The sequence below is a fragment of the Pongo abelii genome, chromosome 16 (assembly GCF_028885655.2).
Source record: "Pongo abelii isolate AG06213 chromosome 16, NHGRI_mPonAbe1-v2.0_pri, whole genome shotgun sequence".
NCBI classification, from domain to species: domain Eukaryota; kingdom Metazoa; phylum Chordata; class Mammalia; order Primates; family Hominidae; genus Pongo; species Pongo abelii.
In genome coordinates this window covers 88,053,300-88,073,366 of record NC_072001.2, presented here as the reverse complement: position 1 = coordinate 88,073,366, position 20,067 = coordinate 88,053,300, and the positions used below count along the sequence as shown (strand labels likewise).

Here is a 20,067-nt window from a genome sequence, read left to right as displayed (position 1 = left end):
TCCCGGGCTCAAGTGATTCTCCTGCCTCAGCCTCCCAAGTAGCTGGGATTACAGGCATGCGCAACCACGCCCGGCTATTTTTTATTTATTTTTAAATTTTTATTTATTTTTATTTATTTATTTAATTATTTTTATTTTTAGTAGAGACAGGGTTTCCGCATGTTGGTCAGGCTGGTCTCAAACTCCCAACATCAGGTGATCTGCCCCCCTCGGCCTCCCAAAGTGCTGGAATTACAAGCATGAGCCACCACGCCCGGCCTGACTTCATGTTTTTAAAACTCTATTAAAAATAATTATAATCTTACCAGTTTCTCCTTCACCTTCTCAATGTAGGAAGTGGTGGGTAGAAGCAGAAGGTCCTCTATGACCCTGCCAGAAAAGGAAATGGCCCAGGCATATCACAGCAAGCTGGTGCATAGGCCACACTGGAGATGTGGCTCTTCCCTGGTGCCACCTCCCACAAGGATCTATCTCAGTTTGCTGGGGGTTGCCTGAGGTCAGGTCAGGCGGATGCAGAGATGGAACTTTCTGCCTACCAACCCAGTAGCTATGGACATCAGAGACCAAGGTTTTGAAAGATGTAGCAGCTCTGCATAGCATGGGATAACAGAAATGTCATTCTCAAAAATCAAAGGCACTTTCTGTGCAGAGAGATTACTGGAGTCACCCAAGTCTCCCTGGAAGATTTTTGGAAAGCTCTCTTTAAAAAGTCCCAGACAGCTGCCGGGACAGCTGTAAGAGGGAAGCACCAGCCTTCTGGGTTGGTATGTGCGTATATGTGATGGGGGTTGGGGAGGACACATCAATTTCCTGCTTGGCTGTACTGCTTTAGCTGAAAGAAAAAAGGGGCCTTGATGTTTGTTTTGTGAGTCCTTAGAGAGGAGAGATCCCTGTTGTGAATGTGGATGTCGTGTGGGTAGAGGATCAAGAGTGGGGACACACTTAGCCTCTCCCCTCTAACTGGGCCTGCACCTCCTCCCTCTTGGAAGAGTTGCCTTTTGAGCTCTTGGATCTCATAGTTAATGACAGGGAATTGGCTCTTGATATCCCTCTTGATAGGTTAAGGGATCCTATAGGAATCTGTTGAGGCAGTGAATCACCACTGGAAATGTGGCTTGTGTAAATCTGGATATGGATATCCAGAATACAATCACATTCATTAGCAATCATTTATATATACATTCAAGTACTTTAAAATATTTACCTAAAGGCTCCTAAGAGCCTCTCTTCAAGGTACTCACGCTGAATCTGTGTGATTTGGCTACTGCCTCCTCTCCTTTCCTCTCCTCTCCTCTCCTTTTCTTTTAGTCACCCAGGCTGGAGGGCAGTGGCATGATCTCAGCTCACTGCAACCTCCACCTCCCAGGTTCAAGCGATTCTTGTGCCTCAGCCTCCTGAGTGGTTGGGATTACAGATGTGCACCACCATACCTAGCTAATTTTTGTATGTTTAGTAGAGATAGGGTTTCACCATGGTGGTAAGGCTGGTCTCAAACCTCTGACCTCAGGTGATCCACCCATCTTGGCCTCTCAAAGTGCTGGGATTACAGGCGTGAGCCACTGCGCCCAGCAGGCTACTGCCTCTTTCATCAACTTGATATCTGACATTCCTTGCCAACTTGTTACCCTACAGTCCAGACATACTCAACCACCTATACTCCAGCATATGTCATAGGGATTAAAGAAGTGATCTCTGGAGCCAAACTGCTCTAACCCTTACTGTGTGACTCTAGATGAGTTACTTTACCTCTATATGCCTCCATTTCTTCATCTGTAAACAGATATTTTAGCACCCAGGGTTTTTTTTATTATTATTAGAATTAAGTGAGCTAGTCCGGGTGCAGTGGCTGATGCCTATAATCCTAGCACTTTGAGAGGTCAAGGTAGGTGGATTGCTGAGGCCAGGAGTTTGAGACCAGCCTGGGCAACATGGTGAAACCCTGTCTCTACAAAAAATACAAAAATTAGTTAGGCATGTTGGCACATGCCTGAAGTCCCAACTACTCAGGAAGCTGAGGTGGGAAGATCCATTGAGCCCGGGAGGTTGAGGCTACAGTGAGCCATGGTTGCACTACTTGCACTCCAGCCTGGGAGACAGAGCAAGACTCTGTCTCAGGAAAAAAAAAAAAAAAAAAAAAGGATTAAGTGAACTAATGAATAAAACCCACTAGAGACGCCAGGTGCAGTGTCTTACAACTGTAATCCCAGCACTTTGAGAGGCCCTGGCAGGAGGATCAGTTAAGCCCAGGAGCGCAAAGCCACAGTGAGCTATGATCCAGCCACTGCATTCCAGCCTGGGTGACAGAACAAGACCCCTGTCTCTCTAAAAACAAACCAAACAGCGGGTGTGGTGGCTCACGCCTGTAATCCCAGCACTTTGGGAAGCTGAGGTGAGCAGATCACAAGGTCAGGAGTTCAAGACCAGCCTGGCCAATATGGTGACACCTCATCTCTACTAAAAATACAAAAAAAAAAAAAATTAGTCGGGCATGGTGGTGTGCACCTGTAATCCCAGCTACTTGGGAGGCTGAGGCAGGAGAATCATTTGAACCCAGGAGGCAGAGGTTGAAGTGATCCGAGATCGTGCCATTGCACTCCAGCCTGGGCGACAGAGCGAGACTCCATCTCAAAAAAACAAAACAAAACAAAACAAAATACCACGAGAACAGTGCCTGACACTTAGTAAATCAGTAAATCATGGCTATTATCAGAATGTCCTCCTACTTAGAGGCCTGTCCAGACCTCCCCAAGTCAGAGTTAATTGCCTTTTCATTAGCTCCTCACCTGTTTCTTTTTTTTCTTTTTTTTTTTGAAACAGGGTCTCCCTCTGTCACCCAGGCTGGAGTGCAGTGGTGTGATCACAGCTCACTGCAGCCTCTACCTCCTGGGTTCAAGCAATCCTCTCACCTCAGCCTCCTGAATAGCTGACACTAGAGGCAGATGCCACCGCACCTGGTTAATGTTTTTATTTTTTGTAGAGATGGGTTCTTGCTATGTTGCCCAGACTGGTCTTGAACTCCTGGGTTCAAGCAATCCTCCCACCTCAGCATCCCAAGGTGTTGGGATTACAAGTGTGAGCCATCGTGCCCGGCCATATCTTTCTATCTATCTATTTTTTTTGAGGTGGAGTTTTCACTCTTGTTGCCCAGGCTAGAGTGCAGTGACTGGATCTTGGCTCGCTGCAACCTCTGCCTCCCGGGTTCAAGCGATTTTCCTGCCTCAGCCTCCTGAGCTGGGATTACAGGCGCCAGCCACCACATCCAGCTAATTTTTTATATTTTTAGTAGAGATGGGGTTTCATCATGTTGGCCAGGCTGGTCTCAAACTCCTGACCTCAGGTGATCCACCCGCTTCAACCTCCCAAGGTGCTGGGATTACAGGCGTGAGGCACCGCGCCTGGCCCCCATACCTATATTTTATATGTACTTTTTTTTTTTTTTTGAGACAGAGTCTCACTCTGTCGCTTAGGCTGGGGTGCACTGGCTCCATCCCGGCTCACTGCAACCTCCTCCCCCTGGATTCTAAGCAATTCTCCTGCCTCAGCCTCCCGAGTAGCTCGGATTACAGGTACCTGCCACCATGCCTGGCTAATTTTTGTATTTTTAGTAGAGACAGGGTTTCACCATGTTGGCCAGGCTGGTCTTGAACTCCTGACCTCAGGTGATCTGCCCGCCTCAGCCTCCCAAAGTGCTGGGATTACAGGCGTGAGCCACCGCACCCGGCCTATACGTATTTTTTTTTAGACGGAGTCTCACTCTGTCGCCCAGGCTGGAGTGCAGTGGCGCCATCTCAGCTCACTGCAAGCTCCACCTCCTGGGTTCACGCCATTCTCCTGCCTCAGCCTTCCGAGTAGCTGGGACTACAGGCACCCGCCACCAGGCCGGCTAATTTTTTGTATTTTTAGTAGAGACAGGATTTCACCGTGTTAGCCAGGACGGTCTCGATCTCCTGATCTCGTGATCCGCCCGTCTTGGCCTCCCAAAGTGCTAGGATTACAGGTATGAGCCACTGCGCCCGGCCAATATTTTTATATGTCCCTTATTACATGGAACTTCTATCATGTTCAATCTTCTGAATCTAAAATAAGGTGTCAGTGCCTCACCAGAGATTCTTGCTGTCCTAAAGAAAAGCTCATTAACACATTTGGGTCTATAACTGGTGAACTCGAACTGAACTGGTGAATGAATATTTTTGGGGTGGAGTACTTCCTGTGTTGGGCCTGCCTAGTCCAGATTTGTCAACATCCTGCCTCCCAACTCCCAGTGTTAACTAGGCTGCCCGGAGAAGAATGCACAATACCAGCCTCACCCCTCACCCTGGAGGCCCTAACCACACATAACTTCTTTCAGTTCCCCAAAAGGCTCTGGGCATTCCTTAAACCCGCTCTTTCTGACATTCTCTAGTCCTTCCTTCTCCCCTTTGCTTAGCCATTCTTTACTCAATCTTTAGGTTCCATCTTAGACATCATTCCCTCCACCCCCAACCACCAAAGCCTTCTCTTATCTCCTAAAATGGCTTTAATTATTCTCCCAGGCAGCTACTGAGCCCTTCTTTCTTCCCCTATCACAGCACTTATCACATTTTATTGTCATTACTTGTCTGGCTCCTCTGGTAAATTGTAGGCTTCACAAGCCAGGCAATATGTCTGTAAAGCTATCCCGAGGTACAGTCCCTGGCCCATAGTTGATGTCCAGTAACTGCTGTTAGGAGAAAAAATGGGTCAGGTGTAATGGCTCATGCCTGTAATCCCAGCACTTTCGGAAGCTGAGGCAGGAGGATTGCTGGAGCCCAGGAGTTCAAGACCAGCCTGGACAACATAGGGAGGCCCATCTCTACAAAAAATTAGCTACGTGTGCTAAAGCCTGGGCAACAGAATGAGACCCTGTCTCAAAAAATAAAAAATAAAAACAGAGAGAAAAGAAATGAACAAATGAATAAAAGGAAATGAGTGTTCAGCAGCAGCACCTGCAACACATTCTCCTGCCTTTTTTCTTTTTTTTTTTTTTTGAGATGGAGTCTCACTCTGTGGCCCAGGCTGGAGCACTGTGGCGTAATCTCGGCTCACTGCAACATCCGCCTCCCAACTTCAAGCAATTCTCCTGCCTCAGCCTCCCGAGTAGCTGGGACTACAGGCACATGCCACCACGCCAAGCTAAGTTTTGTATTTTTAGTAGAGGTGGGGTTTTACCATGTTGGCCAGGATGGTCTCGATCTCTTGAACTTGTGATCCCAAAGTGCTGGGATTACAGGCATGAGCTACCACGTCTGGCTTCTCCTGCCTTTTTATCTTCCCAAAAGAATCTGTGCACCTGGTTTTGTTTTGTTTGTTTTTTCGAGATGGAGTCTCTCACTGTCGCCCAGGCTGGAGTGCAGTAGCGCGATCTCAGCTCACTGCAACCTCTGCCTCCCGGGTTCAAGCAATTCTCCTGCCTCAGCCTCCCGAGTAGCTGGGAGTACAGGCATGTGCCACTACGGCCAGCTAATTTTCATATCTTTAGTAGAGAAGGGGTTTCACAATGTTGGCCAGGATGGTCTCCATCTCTTGACCTCGTGATCTGCCCACCTCGGCCTCCCAAAGTGCTGGGATTCCAAGCTTGAGCCACCAGCACCCGGCCACACCTGGGTTTTTAAAAACAAACAAACAGCAGGGCACTGTGGCTCACGCCTGTAATCCCAGCACTTTGGTAGGCCAACAGGGGCAGATCACTTGAGCTCAAGAGTTTGAAACCAGCCTGGGCAACATAGTGAAACGCCGTATCTACAAAAAATACAAAAATTAGCCGGGTGTGGTGGCACACATATGTAGTCCCAGATATTTGGGGGGCTGAGGTGGGAGAATCACTTGAGCCAGGAGGTCGAGGCTGCAGTGAGCCAAGATTGCACCACTGCACTCCGGCCTGGGTGACAGAGCCAGACCCCACCTTAAAAAAGTAAAAATAGGGCCAGGCATGGTGGCTCATGCCTGTAATCCCAGCACTTTGGGAGGCTGAGGCAGGCGGATCACCTGAGGTCAGGAGTTCAAGACCAGCCTGGCCAACATGGTGAAACCCCGTCTCTACTAAAATACAAAAATTAGCCAGACATGGTGGCGTGCACCTGTAATCCCAGCTACTCAGGAGGTGGAGGCAGGAGAATTGCCTGAACCTGGGAGGCAGAGGTTGCAGTGAGATGAGATTGTGCCACTGCACTCCAGCCTGGGTGACAGAGCAGAACTCTGTCACAAAAAACAAACAAACAAACAAAAACACTTAAAAACAGATAAACAAAGGAGAGCTGTACTGGAAACACTTAAAATTTAAAACTAGAGGCTCTCAGAATATGAATTTTCCTCACTTCCTTAAAAATCCAGCTTACCCAATTAAACATGTTTTCAAAGAAAAAAAGAAGGGAGGAAGAAAAGAGAAAAAAAGTACAAAGAAAATACTCTAATGCTGAAATGCTAAGAGTGGTTTCTATGTCTGAACTGTCCAACACAATAGCCACTCGCCACATGGGGCTTGTGAGTACTTGAAATGAGGCTTAGTCCAAATTGAGATGTACTGCAATTGATAAATACATCCTAGATATGGAAGACTTGGTATGAAAAAAGAATATAAACTACTAATTACACTGATTTCAAGAAGGGATGATCATACTTTTTTTTTAAGCATGGTCTCTCTTGACTAGGCTGGAGTGCCGTGGCTGTATCATAGCTCACCGCAGCCTTGCCGTGGCTGTATCATAGCTCACCGCAGCCTCAAACTCCAACTCTTGGGCTCTAGCGATCCTCCCACCTCAGCCTGCAGAGTAGCCAGGACTACAGGCACATGCCATCATGCCTGGTGTAGTCAGGGTTCTCTAGAGGGACAGTACTAATAGCATAGATGTATATATGAAAGGGAGTTTATTAACGAGTACTGGGCCAGGCGCGGTGGCTCACGCCTATAATCCCAACAATTTGGGAGACTGAGGTGGGCTGATCACCTGAGGTCAGGGGTTCGAGACCAGTCTAGCCAACATGGTGAAAACTCATCTCTACTAAAAATACAAGATTAGTTGGACATGGTGGTGCATGCCTGTAGTCCCAGCTACTTGGGAAGCTGAGTAGGAGAACTGCCTGAACTCGGGAGGCGGAGATTGCAGTGAGCCGAGATTGTGCCATTGTACTCCAGCCTAGGTGACAAAAGCAAAACTCCAGCTCAAAAAAAAAAAGGAGTATTGGCTCACACGATCACAAGGTGAAGTCCCATAACAGGCCATCTAAAAGCTGAGGAGCAAGAAAACCATCCTGAGTCCCAAAACCTCAAAAGTAGAAAAGCTGCAGCTTCAGTCTGTGGCAGAAGGCACAAGAGCCCCTGGCAAACCACTGATGTAAGTCTAGGAGTCCAAAAGCTGAAGGTGTCCGAGGGCAGGAAGCATTCAGCACTGGAGAAAGATGAAGGTCAGGAGACTCAGCAAGTCTGTTCATTCCACTTTCTTCTGCTTTTTCTTTTTCTTTTTCTCCTCTCCTCTCCTCTCCTGTCTCTTCTTTTTGACAGAGTCTTGCTCTGTCGCTCAGGCTGGAGTGCAGTGGCACGATCTCGGCTCACTGCAACCTCCGCTTCCCGGGTTCAAGCGATTCTCCTGCCTCAGCCTCCGGAGTAGCTGGGACTACAGATGCCCACCACCACGCCTGGCTAATTTTTGTATTTTTAGTAGACACAAGGGTTTCACAATATTGGCCAGGCTGGTCTCAAACTCCTGACTTTGTGATCCGCCCGCCTCGGCCTCTCAAAGTGCTAGGATTACAGGTGTAAGCCACTGTGCCCAGCCCTCTTCTGCTTTTTCTAGCTGTGCTGGCAGCCAAGGTAATGGTGCCTACTCAGATTAAGGGTGGGTCTTCCTCTCCCAGTCCACTGACTCAAGTGTTAACCTCCTTTGGCAATGCCTTCACAGACACACCAAGGAATGATACTTTGCATCCTTCAATCCAATCAAGTTGACGCTCAATATTAACCATCACACCTGGCTAATTTATAGACAAGGTCTTGGTATGTTGCCCAGGCAGGTCTTGAACTCATGGCCTCAAGCAGTCCTCCTGCCCTGGCCTCCTAAAGTGCAAGGACTATAGGCGCGAGCCACTGTGCCCGGCAGTACTTTTTTGTTTTTTAAATACAAAACAAAAAGAACACATGGCATTGGTCACGTGACATGGGCTTATGCTAGTGGACTGCTCTAAAACTATCAATTTAGAAAAACAATGCTCATTAACTACTATTCTCAAGTACACCTCCGTTCCTCTTCTTTTACTATAGATTCAAGGAATACATGTATGGGTTTGTTACATGGATATATTGCATAATGGTGAGGTTTAGGATGCTAGTGTACTCATTGCCCAAATAGTAAACATGGTCCCAGTAGGTAGTTTTTCAACTCTCATCTCCCTTCCTCATTTTTCTCATCTCTCCCCGCTTTTGGAGGCTCCATTGTCTATTATTTCCATCTTTCTATCCATGTATGCCCATTGTTCAGTTCCCACTTGTAAATGAGAACATTTACTATTTGATTTTCTGTTTCTGAGTTATTTCACTTAGTATAATCCTCCCAAAGTGCTGGGATTACAGGTGTGAGCCACTGTGCCCAGCCAATTAAATTTATTTTTTGTTGAGATGGGGTCTCCCTGTGCTGCCCAGGATGATCTCAAACTCCTGGGCTTAAACAATCCTCTCACCTCAGCCTCCCAAAGTGCTGGGATTACAGGCATGAGCCACTGTGCCTGGCTTAATAATATCCATTCTGACTGGTATAAGATGGTATCTCATTGTGGTTTTAATTAGCATTTTTCTGATGATTGGTGATGTAGAGTATTTTTTCATATGTTGTTGGTTGCTTGTGTGTCTTCTTTTGAGAAATGTTTATTCGTGTTCTTTGCCTACTTTTTAAGGAGGTTATTTGTTTTTGTCGTTGAGTTGTTTGAGTTCCTTGTAGTTTCTGGATATTAGTCCTTTGTCAGATGAATAATTTGCAAATATTTTCTCCCATTCTGTAGGTTGTTTGTTTACTCTGTTGATTATTTCTTTTGCTGTGCAGGTAATACTTTTGATATATTGAGAAAAGTATATTATCAAAATTAACTTTATTTGTTTTTTATATTACACATTTATTTATTTTTTAGAGACAGAGTCTCACTCTGTTGCCCAGGCTGAAGTGCAGTGATGTGATTAAAGCTCATTGCAGCCTCAGGCCAAGCCTCCCAAATAGCTGGGTCTACAGGCACATGCCACCAGGTCCAACGAGTTAAAAAAAAAATTTTTTTTTTTTTTTTTTTTTTAGACAGGGTCTTGCTCTATTGCACAGGCTGGAGTGCAGTGGTGCAATCACAGCTCACTGCAGTCAATCTCCCAGGCTCAAGAAATCCCAAGTAGCTGGGACTACAGGTGCGCACCACCACACCTAGGTAATTTTTTGTATTTTTTGTGGATATGGGTTTTTCCCATGTTGCCCAGGTTGCTTTTGAACTCCTGAGCTCAGTTAATCCACCTGCCTTGGCTGCAAAAAGTGGCAGAATTACAGGTGTGAACCATTATCCCTGACCTAATTTTTAATTTTAATTTTTTTTTTTTTTTTGAGACAGAGTTTTGCTCTTGTTGCCCAGGCTGGAGTGCAATGGTGCGGTCTCAGCTCACTGCAGCCTCAGCCTCCTGGGTTCAAGTGATTCTTCTGCCTCAGCCTCTTGAGTAGCTGGGATTACAGACATGTGCCGCCAGATGGGCTAGTTTTTGTATTTTTAGTAGAGACAGGGTTTCACCATGTTGGTCAGACTGTTCTTGAACTCCTGACCTCAGGTGATCCACCCGCCTTGGCCTCCCAAAGTGCTGGGATTACAGCCATGAGCCATGCCTGGCCAATTTTTTTTTTTTTTTTAAAGATGGAGTCTCATTCTGTTGCCGAGGTTGGAGTGCAGTGACATGATCTCGGCTCACTGCAACCTCTGCCTCCTGGGTTCAAGCAACTCTCCTGCCTCAGACTCTTGAGTAGCTGGGACTACAGGCATGCCCCACAACATCTGGCTAATTTTTTGTACTTTTGGTAGAGATGGAGTTTCCCATCTTGGCCAGGCTGGTCTCGAACTCCTCCCCTCAGGTGATCTGCCCACCTTGGCCTCCCAAAGTGCTGGGATTACAGGCATGAGCCACTGTGCCTGGCCTCACTTTCATCATATTTTTACACCAAGTATGTTGTGATAAACAGGATTTTCCTGAGAAATAGGTGGGCTTGGCATGTAGAGGTTGATTTGCAAGCTGAGTCACATGGCGACCTCCTTTTTGCTCAGATCTGCTTTTCCAGTACTTTCCTGGTCTACTAGATGCCCTTGAACCTTGGCATTTTTTTCAACACCTTTTGGTGTAACAACTGGGGTTAGAGCATTGGTATAGCAGCAGGAGCGACCCCTCACCATGTCCTAGTCTTTAGGTCCTGTTTGTCCAATTTGCTCACCACGGCTGTCAGTTTTTATGTCTCTGGTTCTGACCTGCCCACGAAACTGTACAGTTCCCTTTGCTTTATGATTTGGTTTTGTTTTTTTCTGCATTTTTTGCATGTGAGAGTTTGGCAAATAAATGAGGTCTGTTCTTTTCTTTTTTTTTTTTTTTTTTTTTTTGTGAGACGGAGTCTCGCTTTGTTGCCCAGGCTCGAGGGCAGTGGCGCAATCTCGGCTCACTGCAAACTCCGCCTCCCGGGTTCACGCCATTCTCCTGCTTCAGCCTCCCGAATAGCTGGGACTACAGGCACCCGCCACCACGCCCGGCTAATTTTTGGTATTTTTAGTAGAGACGGGGTTTCACTGTGTTAGCCAGGATGGTCTTGATCTCCTGACCTCGTGATCCACCCGCGTCAGCCTCCCAAAGTGCTGGGATTACAGGCGTGAGCCACCGCGCCTGGCCTAGGTCTGTTCTTTAGACAGATATTTTGAAATCACTCATCAGAAAATATTGATAGATGAGACATACATCACAAAAATCCTTGTAGTTGCAATAAACAACTTGCCAATATATGCAAACTATTTTCCCCTCCATTCTCTTGAATTAAGGGAGTATTTAAGGGAGGATTGATTCTCCTATGAAGCAACCATTTGGGTAGAGGGCTGGGTGAATCAATTAGCCACACCACTGTTCTAAATACTCAACTTTAACATTCTTGGCCATGTCCAGTTCATTTTCTGACCACAAAAGTTCAGCTTGGTTCTTTGCCTGAATTTTCTTCTATGTAAAGTCAGACTTTCTGTATCATGCCAATTTTTTGCATTGGGTTTTTTTTTTTTTTTTTTGAGACAGAGTCTCGCTTTATTGCCCAGGCTGGAGTGCAGTGGCGCAATCTCAGCTCACTGCAACCTTTGCCTCCCGGGCTCAAGCAATTCTCCTGCCTCAGCTTCCCGCATAGCTGGGATTACAGGCATCTGCCAACACGCCTGGCTATTTTTTTGTACATATATACATATCTTCCTTGAAATGGAGTTTCACTCTTGTTGCCCAGGCTGGAGTGCAATGTCATGGTCTCGGCTCAGCGCAACCTCTGCCTCCCGGGTTCAAGTGATTCTTCTGCCTCAGCCTCCCAAGTAGCTGGGATTACAGGCACCTGCCACCACACCCAGCTAATTTTTAAATTTTTTTTATTTTTAGTAGTGACAGGGGTTTCACTACATTGACCAGGCTAGTCTTGAACTCTTGACCTCAAAGTGATCCACCCACCTCAGCCTCCAAAAGTGCTGGGATTACAGGCATGAGCCATCGTCCCTAGCCTGCCTTTTTTTTTTTTTTTTTTTAAAGGTGCTTGGTCATGTAAACAGATCATGCCAACTTAAAAAAAATCTATATGCTTTCAGCCAAGCATGGTGGCTCACGCCTGTAATCCCAGCACTTTGGGAGGCTGAGGTGGGAAGATATTTTGAGCTCAGGAGTTCAAGACTCTCCTGAGCAACATAGTGAGACCCCATCTCTACTAAAAATGTCAAAAATTAGCTTGGTGTGGTGGTGCACATTGGTAGTCTCAGCTACTTGGGAGGCTGAGGCAGGAGGATCACTTGAGCCCAGTAGTCTGAGGCTGCAGTGAGCTGTGTTTGCACCACTGCACTCCAGCCTGGGTGACAAAGCAATACCCTGTCTCAAAAGAAATTTAAAAAATTGGCCGGGCTTGGTGGCTCACCCATGTAATCTCAGCACTTTGGGAGGCCAAGGTGGGTGGACCACTTGAGGTCAGGAGTTTGTGACCAGCCTAGCCAACATGGTGAAACCCCGTCTCTACTAAAAATGCAAAAAAATTAGCCGCTCATGGTGACGGGTGTCTGTGATCCCAGCTTCTCGGGAGGCTGAGGCATGAGAATTGCTTGAACCTGGGAGGCACAGGTTGCAGTGAGCTGAGATCGCGCCATTGCACTCCAGCCTGGGCAACAGAGCGAGACTCCATCTCAAAAACCAAAAAAAAAACAAATAAATCAAAAGAAATTTTTAAAAATCTATATTCTTATATATTCGTGTGGGAAGGAGAATAATTCTAAATAATAAATGAACATAAATCATTAGTATATATGTTTCTTCCAATCCTTTCTTCCTTCCTCGGTGCTGACAGAAGTATCCCCTATCCCTCAAAGTGCTAACATTTCTGCTTGTCTCTGGTATTAGGCAGGCAAGCTTTGGTGTTTTGGAGTCATATCACCTGGACTCAAATCCTAACTCTGCCATTGACTAGCAGTGTGATCTTGGGCGAATGACTTAGCTTCTCTGAGCCTCGGTTTCCTCCTCTGTAAATTGGGAATAACATATTCTTATGGAAAATGTCTGGCCCAGAGAAGCTAATTACAATAGTATTATGCTGGCATCATATTCCAGTTGACTTTTTTTTTTTTTTTTTTTTTGAGATAGCGTCTTGCTCTGTCACCCAGTCTGGAGTCCAGTGCCCAGCTAATTTTTTTTTTTTTTTTTTTGTATTTTTAGTAGATGGGGTTTTGTCATGTTGGCCAGGCTGGTCTTGAACTCCTGGCCTAAAGTGATCAGCCCACCTCGGCCTCCCAAAGTGCTGGAATTATAGGTGTGAGCCACTGCTCATGGCCTCCAGCTGAGTTTTTGAAGCCCTATTCCTCCCTCTCCTGCCAGCTCTACGACTGCTGCCTTTATCTTAGAAGAAGGAAGAAGGAAGAGAAGGAGAAGGAGAAGGAGGAGAAGGGGAAGGAGGAGGAGAAAGAAGAAGAAGAAGAAGGAGAAGGAGAAGGAGGAGAAGGGGAAGGAGGAGGAGAAAGAAGAAGAAGAAGAAGAAGAAGAAGAAGAAGAAGAGGAAGAAGAAGGAGAAGAAATAGCAGTAGCACAGCTTTTCTGACCTTTAGAAAGAAAAATATACCTCATTTCACTCTGTTATTCTTTCTGGTTAATGTCTTACTTTTCCGTTTCATTGCAAAGTCAGTGTTCTCAGATTGCATGTGGTTTACTGCCTCACCGTTCTTGCTCCCTTTTCTTCTCTGCCATGAGTCACCTGCTGTGACACTTTAGTGACCCTTAAGATACTTCAGTAAAGACCAGTGGGTTGGCAAATCCAGCAAATCCCCCCCCCTTTTTTTTTTCTGAGACAGAGTCTCACTCTGTTGCCCAGTCTGGAGTGCAGTGGCATGATCTTGGCTCACTGCAACCTCCGCCTCCCAGGTTCAAGCAATTCTCCATGCCTCAGGTTCCTAAATAGCTGGGATTATAGGTGCCTGCCACCATGCCCAGCTAATTTTTGTATTTTTTAGTAGAGATAGGGTTTCACCACGTTGGCCAGGCTGGTCTTGAACTCCTGACCTCCGGTGATTGCCTGCCTTGGCCTCCCAAAGCGCTGGGATTACAGGTGTGAGCCACTGTGCCCGGCCAACTCTCTCTTTCTTTTCTATTTGAGATAGGGTCTCACTTTGTCGCCCAGGCAGGAGTGCAGTGGCACGATTATGGTTCACTGCAGCCTTCACCTGCTGGGCTCAAGCAATCCTCCCACCTCAGCCTCTCAAATAGCTGGGACTGCAGGCGTGTGCCACAATGCCCAGCTAATTTTTTACTGAGACTGGGTTTCTCCATGTTGCCCAGGCTGATCTTGAACTCCTGGGCTCCAGCAATCCACCTGCCTTGACCTCCCAAAGTGTTTGGATTACAGGCGTGAGCCACAATGGCCAGCCTCCCCTGTCTCTATTCTTCCGGATTTCACCACTGTGACATTCTGCACTCACCACTTCCCCTACCCCACCTTTTTTTTTTTTTTTTTTAATGGTTTTCTCCTGTAGGTCCCATGACCACCAGAAGTTACCCAACCAGGCAGATCCGTATCCCTTATCAGCTCACCAGTCCTGAATAATCCCTGACATTTGCATCTTCCTAGATCCCCTCTTTGAGACAGTGTGTTACAACTTTTCCTTTTTCCTCACCCCTCCCCCTTTGGTGACATTCCTTCCCTCTTGCCTGCGGTTACTTCAGAGTCAGCACCTGCACCCACACTTGACTCCTCCCCTCCAGCTCACAAGCGGAAGTATCTTCCTAGCTAAAGCCAGCCTCTCTGCGTTTGCTCTCCATCTCTCCCCTCCCACCATTTGGCCCCCCTTAGGGGACAGAACAGATCATGAGTGATGCACCTTCAGCCTCTCCTGCTTTACTTTAAAATCTTGTCATCCTTTAAAATTCTTCCTTGCCTTCACTCCCCGCTCCGCATAGTTACTGCCCTCTCTCTCCTCCCTCATTTCTGCCATCAAGCCCAAGCTCTCATGAAGCATTCATTTAATCTTCACAGCAGCCCATGAGGATGGTGTCAGTATTGTCCCTATAAAACAGAAGTGGAGTACAGTTGCTCTATTAAACAAGGTCACCCAGCAGGGGTTTGAAGCCAGAGAACTGGGCTTAGGGTCTGTGCCCTTGACCACTATGTCATACCATAATGCATGCCTCATACTGGATGGCGTCTGTTCCCAGCACTCAGCTCAGTGCCTTGCACACACATAATAGGGGATTAATAAATATGTCTGACTGAATAAATACATGCTGCAGGTTCTTATTCTTTCACTCTTAGAATGACTCACTAGGCTGGGCGCAGTGGCTCACGCCTGTAATCCCAGTACTTTGGGAGGCTGAGGCGGGTGGATCACGAGGTCAGGAGATCAAGACCTTCCTGGCCAACATGGTGAAACCCTGTCTCTATTAAAAATACAAAAATTAGCTGGGTGTGGTGGCACGTGCCTGTAATCCCAACTACTCAGGAGGCTGAGGCATGAGAATCGCTTGAACCCAAGAAGTGGAGGTTGCAGTGAGCTGAGATCATGCCACTGCACTGTAGCCTGGCGACAGAGCAAGACTCTGTCTAAAAAAAAAAAAAAAAAAAAGACTCACTAATCCAGGGATTCTCGAAAAATGTAGGGGCTTAGGTTTATAGCTACTTTTCTGAAAGAAGCCACAGTTCTCATGAGTTTGTCATAGGAGTCTGTGTCCATAACAAGTTAATAACTTTTTTTTTTTTTTGAGACAGGGTCTCACTCGGTCAACCTCCTGGGCTCAAAGGATTCTCCCAAGTAGCTGGGACTACAGCTGTGCGCCACCACACCTGGCTAATTTTTTTTTTTTTTTTGTATTTTTTTGTAGAGATGGGGTTTTGCCATGTTGCCCAAGCTGGTCTTGAACTCCTGGTCTCAAGTGATCTGCCTGTTTTGGTTTCCCAAAGTGCTAGGACTACAGGTGTGAGCCACCGCGTTCGGCCACAACTGCTTGATTCATTCATTTTTCTGTCTCCAGTTTCATTTTCCCCCTTCTCCTCCGCCTTACATCCTGTACAATGCCAGTAGATGACTAGATTGTCAATGTCTCATTTTAATTCTGTTGCTGGTAAAAACATAAGAATAGGCCAGGTGGCACGGTGGCTCATGCCTGTAATCCCAGCACTTTGGTAGGCTGAGGCGGGCAGATCACCTGCAGTCAGGAGTTCAAGACCAGCCTGACCAACATGGTGAAACCCTATCTCTACTAAAAATACAAAAATTAGCCAGGTGCAGTTGTACTCACTTGTAATCCCAGCTGGTAGGAAGGCTCGGGTGGGAGGATCACTTGAAGCTGGGAGGCAGAGGTTTCAGTGGGCCGATATCACATCACTGCACTCCAGCCTGGGCAACAGAGTGAGACTCTAAGACAAATAAACAAACAAACAAACAAACAAAATATATATAAATATGAATAATTCATACATATATGAACAAATAATTTCCTCTACCTAAAAAGTCTTGAATGCCCTCACCCCACTGCCTCTAACATAAAAATCAAACACTCTGGCCCAATAGCCAAGGCTTTCAGTAATCAAAGCCCAACACACTCTACCAGTACTCCCATTTTTCTCCTGCTTGGATTCTCTGCCCCAGGCAAACCAAAGTCTTCTAACTTCAAAGCCTATGTTCTAACTCGTCTTTCAGCAGTTCATTCAACAATAATGTATTTCATTCCTGATCTGAACCAGGCATTATGCTAGGGGTGGGAATACACAAATGAATACAACACAGTCTTTACCGTTGAGAGACTATCAATCTAATTTGGGAGAGAGATGTGAAAACAAAAATCTAAAAACATGGAATGACAAATTGTCCATGGGAGTTATTCTTGCCTGGAGGTTGGGTGGAGCTGAGAGTAAAGGAGACTTTTCTTTCTATATTCAACATGTCTGCACTCTTTACTTGTTTCTTTTATAACATGCATGCATTACTTTTGTAACCAGGGGAAAAAAATCACATTACATGAAAATTATGATTGATTCAATTCTGAACACTTGAGTTCAAAGAAAAAGCCCATAACTGTCAAAAACATAGTAAAATTAAGGAAGAAAGGACAATGAACCAACAGAAAAAAGTGGACAAAAGCTATGAATAGGCATTTCTCAGAATATGAAACATTTATGGTCAATAAACATATAAAGATATGTTCAACTTCATTAATCATCAGAGAGGTACAAGTCAAAACCACAGTGAGATTCCATTTGATGTCTATTTGAGTGGCAAAAATGAAGAAATCTGACAACAGCTTGCATTGGAGAGGACGTGGATCAAGAGAATCTCATATACAATGTTGTTAGAAGTGTAAACTGGTTTAAAAAAACCAAACCAGAACAAAACAAAACCCCAAAACCACTTTGGTAAACAACTGGAAATTACCTTGTAAAGCTCAACATTCACAATAGAGTTGTGACCACCAATTCTATTTCTATGTAAATACGAAAAAGAAATTCTCGCATTTGAGCACCGTTGGGTTTTACATGAAAGTTCTTGGTAGCACTTTTGCAATAACAGTAATCTGCAACAACCCAATGCTCAATATCGGGAAATTGGGTGTATTAGTTTGGGTTCCCCAAAAGCAGAGCCTGAGACAAGGACTTGGGTGCAGGTTGTGTATTTGGGAATTGATGATGTGTGTGGAGGACAGCAGGTCTAACGGAGAAGAACGAGTGAGGTAGGGTAGGAGGGAAAGCCAGCGCAGGGAGCGTGATTGATTTTCGGAGTCCTCTGAAAAGTGTATCAAATGCTTCCCAGAATTGTCCATCTGAAGGATAGGAGACTGGGGCATTTATTCCTTGGCTCATACCTGCCACTGGTTGAAGGTTGTGTTAATTCCCTTTACTTTCAGACTACGCCTGTGAGAGGGTTGAGTAGGCTCTTATGGCTTTGAAAAGGCCCTGAGACAGAAACTGGAGAGGCCCAAAACCTGGCACTTGCAGCGGAAATTGTAAATGAAGGCTCCCATGAAACTGGCCACCATATATTCAGGGCTAAGAGGCCAAGGAGAAGAATACAGGCCACCAGGAGTTTCTGTTGCATGGGAAAAATGAAAGTATAGTCACACATTAGAATTGTCTATAGCAGCCGCGAGAAATAAATGCAACTATATGCATCAAGCCTGAGATGAATTTTAACAATATAACACAAAAAGTGAAAAAGAAATTCCAGGATATTACATAGGAAATGACACTGTTTTAGTAAAGAAAACAAGAACTAAAATTAACAATATATGTTTTGGGAACATTTATGCATGTATCTGTGTGTGTGTATGTGTGTGTGTGTGTATGTATACAAATATATATGAGTTACTGTACCCAACTGGTTTTTTAGTTTTCAAAAATTTATAATATGTGTGTGTATGTATATAAACACACATGTATACAAATACCGCTGGAATGCAATGGTGTGCTCACAGCCCTTTTAATTTTTTTTTTTTAAGAGATGGAGGGGGTCACACTATGTTGCCCAGGCTGGATTTGAACTCTTGGTCTCAAGTGATTCTCCTGTCTCAGCTTTCCAAGTAACTGAGATTATAGGCATATGCCACTGTGCCCATTTTAATTTTTTTTTTTTTTTTTTGAGACAGAGTCTAGCTCTATCACCCAGGCTGGAGTGCAGTGGCGCAATCTCGGCTCATGGCAACTTCTGTCTCCCGGGTTCAAGCAATTCTCCTGCCTCAGCCTCCCATGAAGCTGGGATTACAGGTGTGCACCACCATGCCCAGCTAATTTTTGTATTTTTAGTAAAGATCACATTGGCCAGGCTGGTTTCAAACTCCAGACCTCAGGTGATCCACCTGCCTGGGCCTCCCAAAGTGCTGGGATTACAGGCATGAGCCACTGTGCCTAGTCCCCATTTTACAATTTTTTATTTTTATTTTATTTTTTATTTTTTGAGATGGAGTTTCTCTCTTGTTGCCCAGGCTGAAGCGCAAAGGCACGATCTCAGCTCACCACAACCTCTGCCTCCCAGGCTCAAGCAATTCTCCTTCCTCAGCGTGTAATACCAAGTAGCTGGTATTACAGATATGTGCCACCACACCTGGCTAATTTTGTATTTTTAGTAGAGATGGGGTTTCTCCATGTTGGCCAGGCTGGTCTCAAACTCCTGACTTCAGGTGATCTGCCCGCCTCGGCCTCCCAAAGAGCTGAGATTACAGGTGTGAGCCACCGCACCTGGCCTATTTTACAATTTTTAATAAATTTTTAAAATAAAAGTATTTTTGCTGGGTAGAGTAAGCTCACACCTATAATCCCAGCACTTTGAAAGACCAAGGCAGGAGGATTGTTTGAGGCCAGGAATTTCAGACCAGCCTGGGCAGCATTTTTGTAGAGAGAACTGTCTCTACAAAAATAAAATTTAAAATGAATAAATTTAAAGACAAACAAACAAGAATTAGCTGTGTGTGGTGGTGCAAGCCTGTGGTTCCAGCTACTTGGGAGACTAAGGTGGGAGGATCACCTGAGCCTGGGAGGTTGAGGCTGCAGTAAGCCATGATTGCACCATTGCACTCCAGCCTGGGTGACAGAGCAAGACATTGTCTCTAAATACATAAATACACACATACACACACACACACGTATATATACATTAAGAACAAGAAAATGATAAACACAAGATTAGGCACTGGGTAGGGGGATATGTATAAGTAGTCAATTGGGCCACTGCAGCCTTGAACTCCTGGGCTCAAGCAGTCCTCCTGCTTCATCCTCCCAAGGACCACAGGCATGTGCCCCTATGCCTAGGTTTTTTGTTTGTTTGTTTGTTTTTTGTAGAGACAGGGTCTCTATGTTGCCCAGGCTGGTCTCAAACTCCTGGCCGCCAGCAATCCTCCTGCCTCGGTGTCCCAAAGTACAGAGATTACAGGCATTAGCCACTGTGCCTGGCCAAGGAGGTTAATCTTGTTCCCTCCTAAATCCCCAGGGCCTAAAAGTTCCTGGCACGTGATAGGCACCAAACATTTATTTGTTGAATGCGTGTAGTTTAGCTAAGAAGAAGAAATATAGGCTAAGAGCCAATGTGGAAGAATTTTTAATGCTCCAGTTCAACTCAACTCAGACATATGTCCTCTTAATTTCTTCCCTAGCTCAGACTCCAGCTCAGTATTTAACCAAACAATAAAATGGTCTCATTTCTGGCCCATTTCTGGCCCTCATCCTCACCAGTTACTCTTTTCTGCCCCTTCCACCTGTCTTACTTGCCCTCTTGCTACCTTAGCTTTTTATCTTTAGAAGCCTTGGTTTTCCGTTCCCTTAAGGCCCTTGGCTACACGCTTTGGCAGTTTCCACACTGTCAGATGAT

General features: G+C 45.6%; 1 protein-coding gene across 1 annotated transcript in view; it reads right to left on the bottom strand.

Annotated features, from left to right (window-relative positions):
- SEC11A (SEC11 homolog A, signal peptidase complex subunit) overlaps nucleotides 1-20,067 on the bottom strand; it is a 77,106-nt gene that overhangs the window by 49,985 nt on the left and 7,054 nt on the right. The window contains exon 2 of the mRNA XM_063716065.1: nucleotides 16,013-16,130. The gene's annotated coding sequence lies outside the window, so the exon portion shown is untranslated. The remainder of the gene's footprint in view (nucleotides 1-16,012; nucleotides 16,131-20,067) is intronic.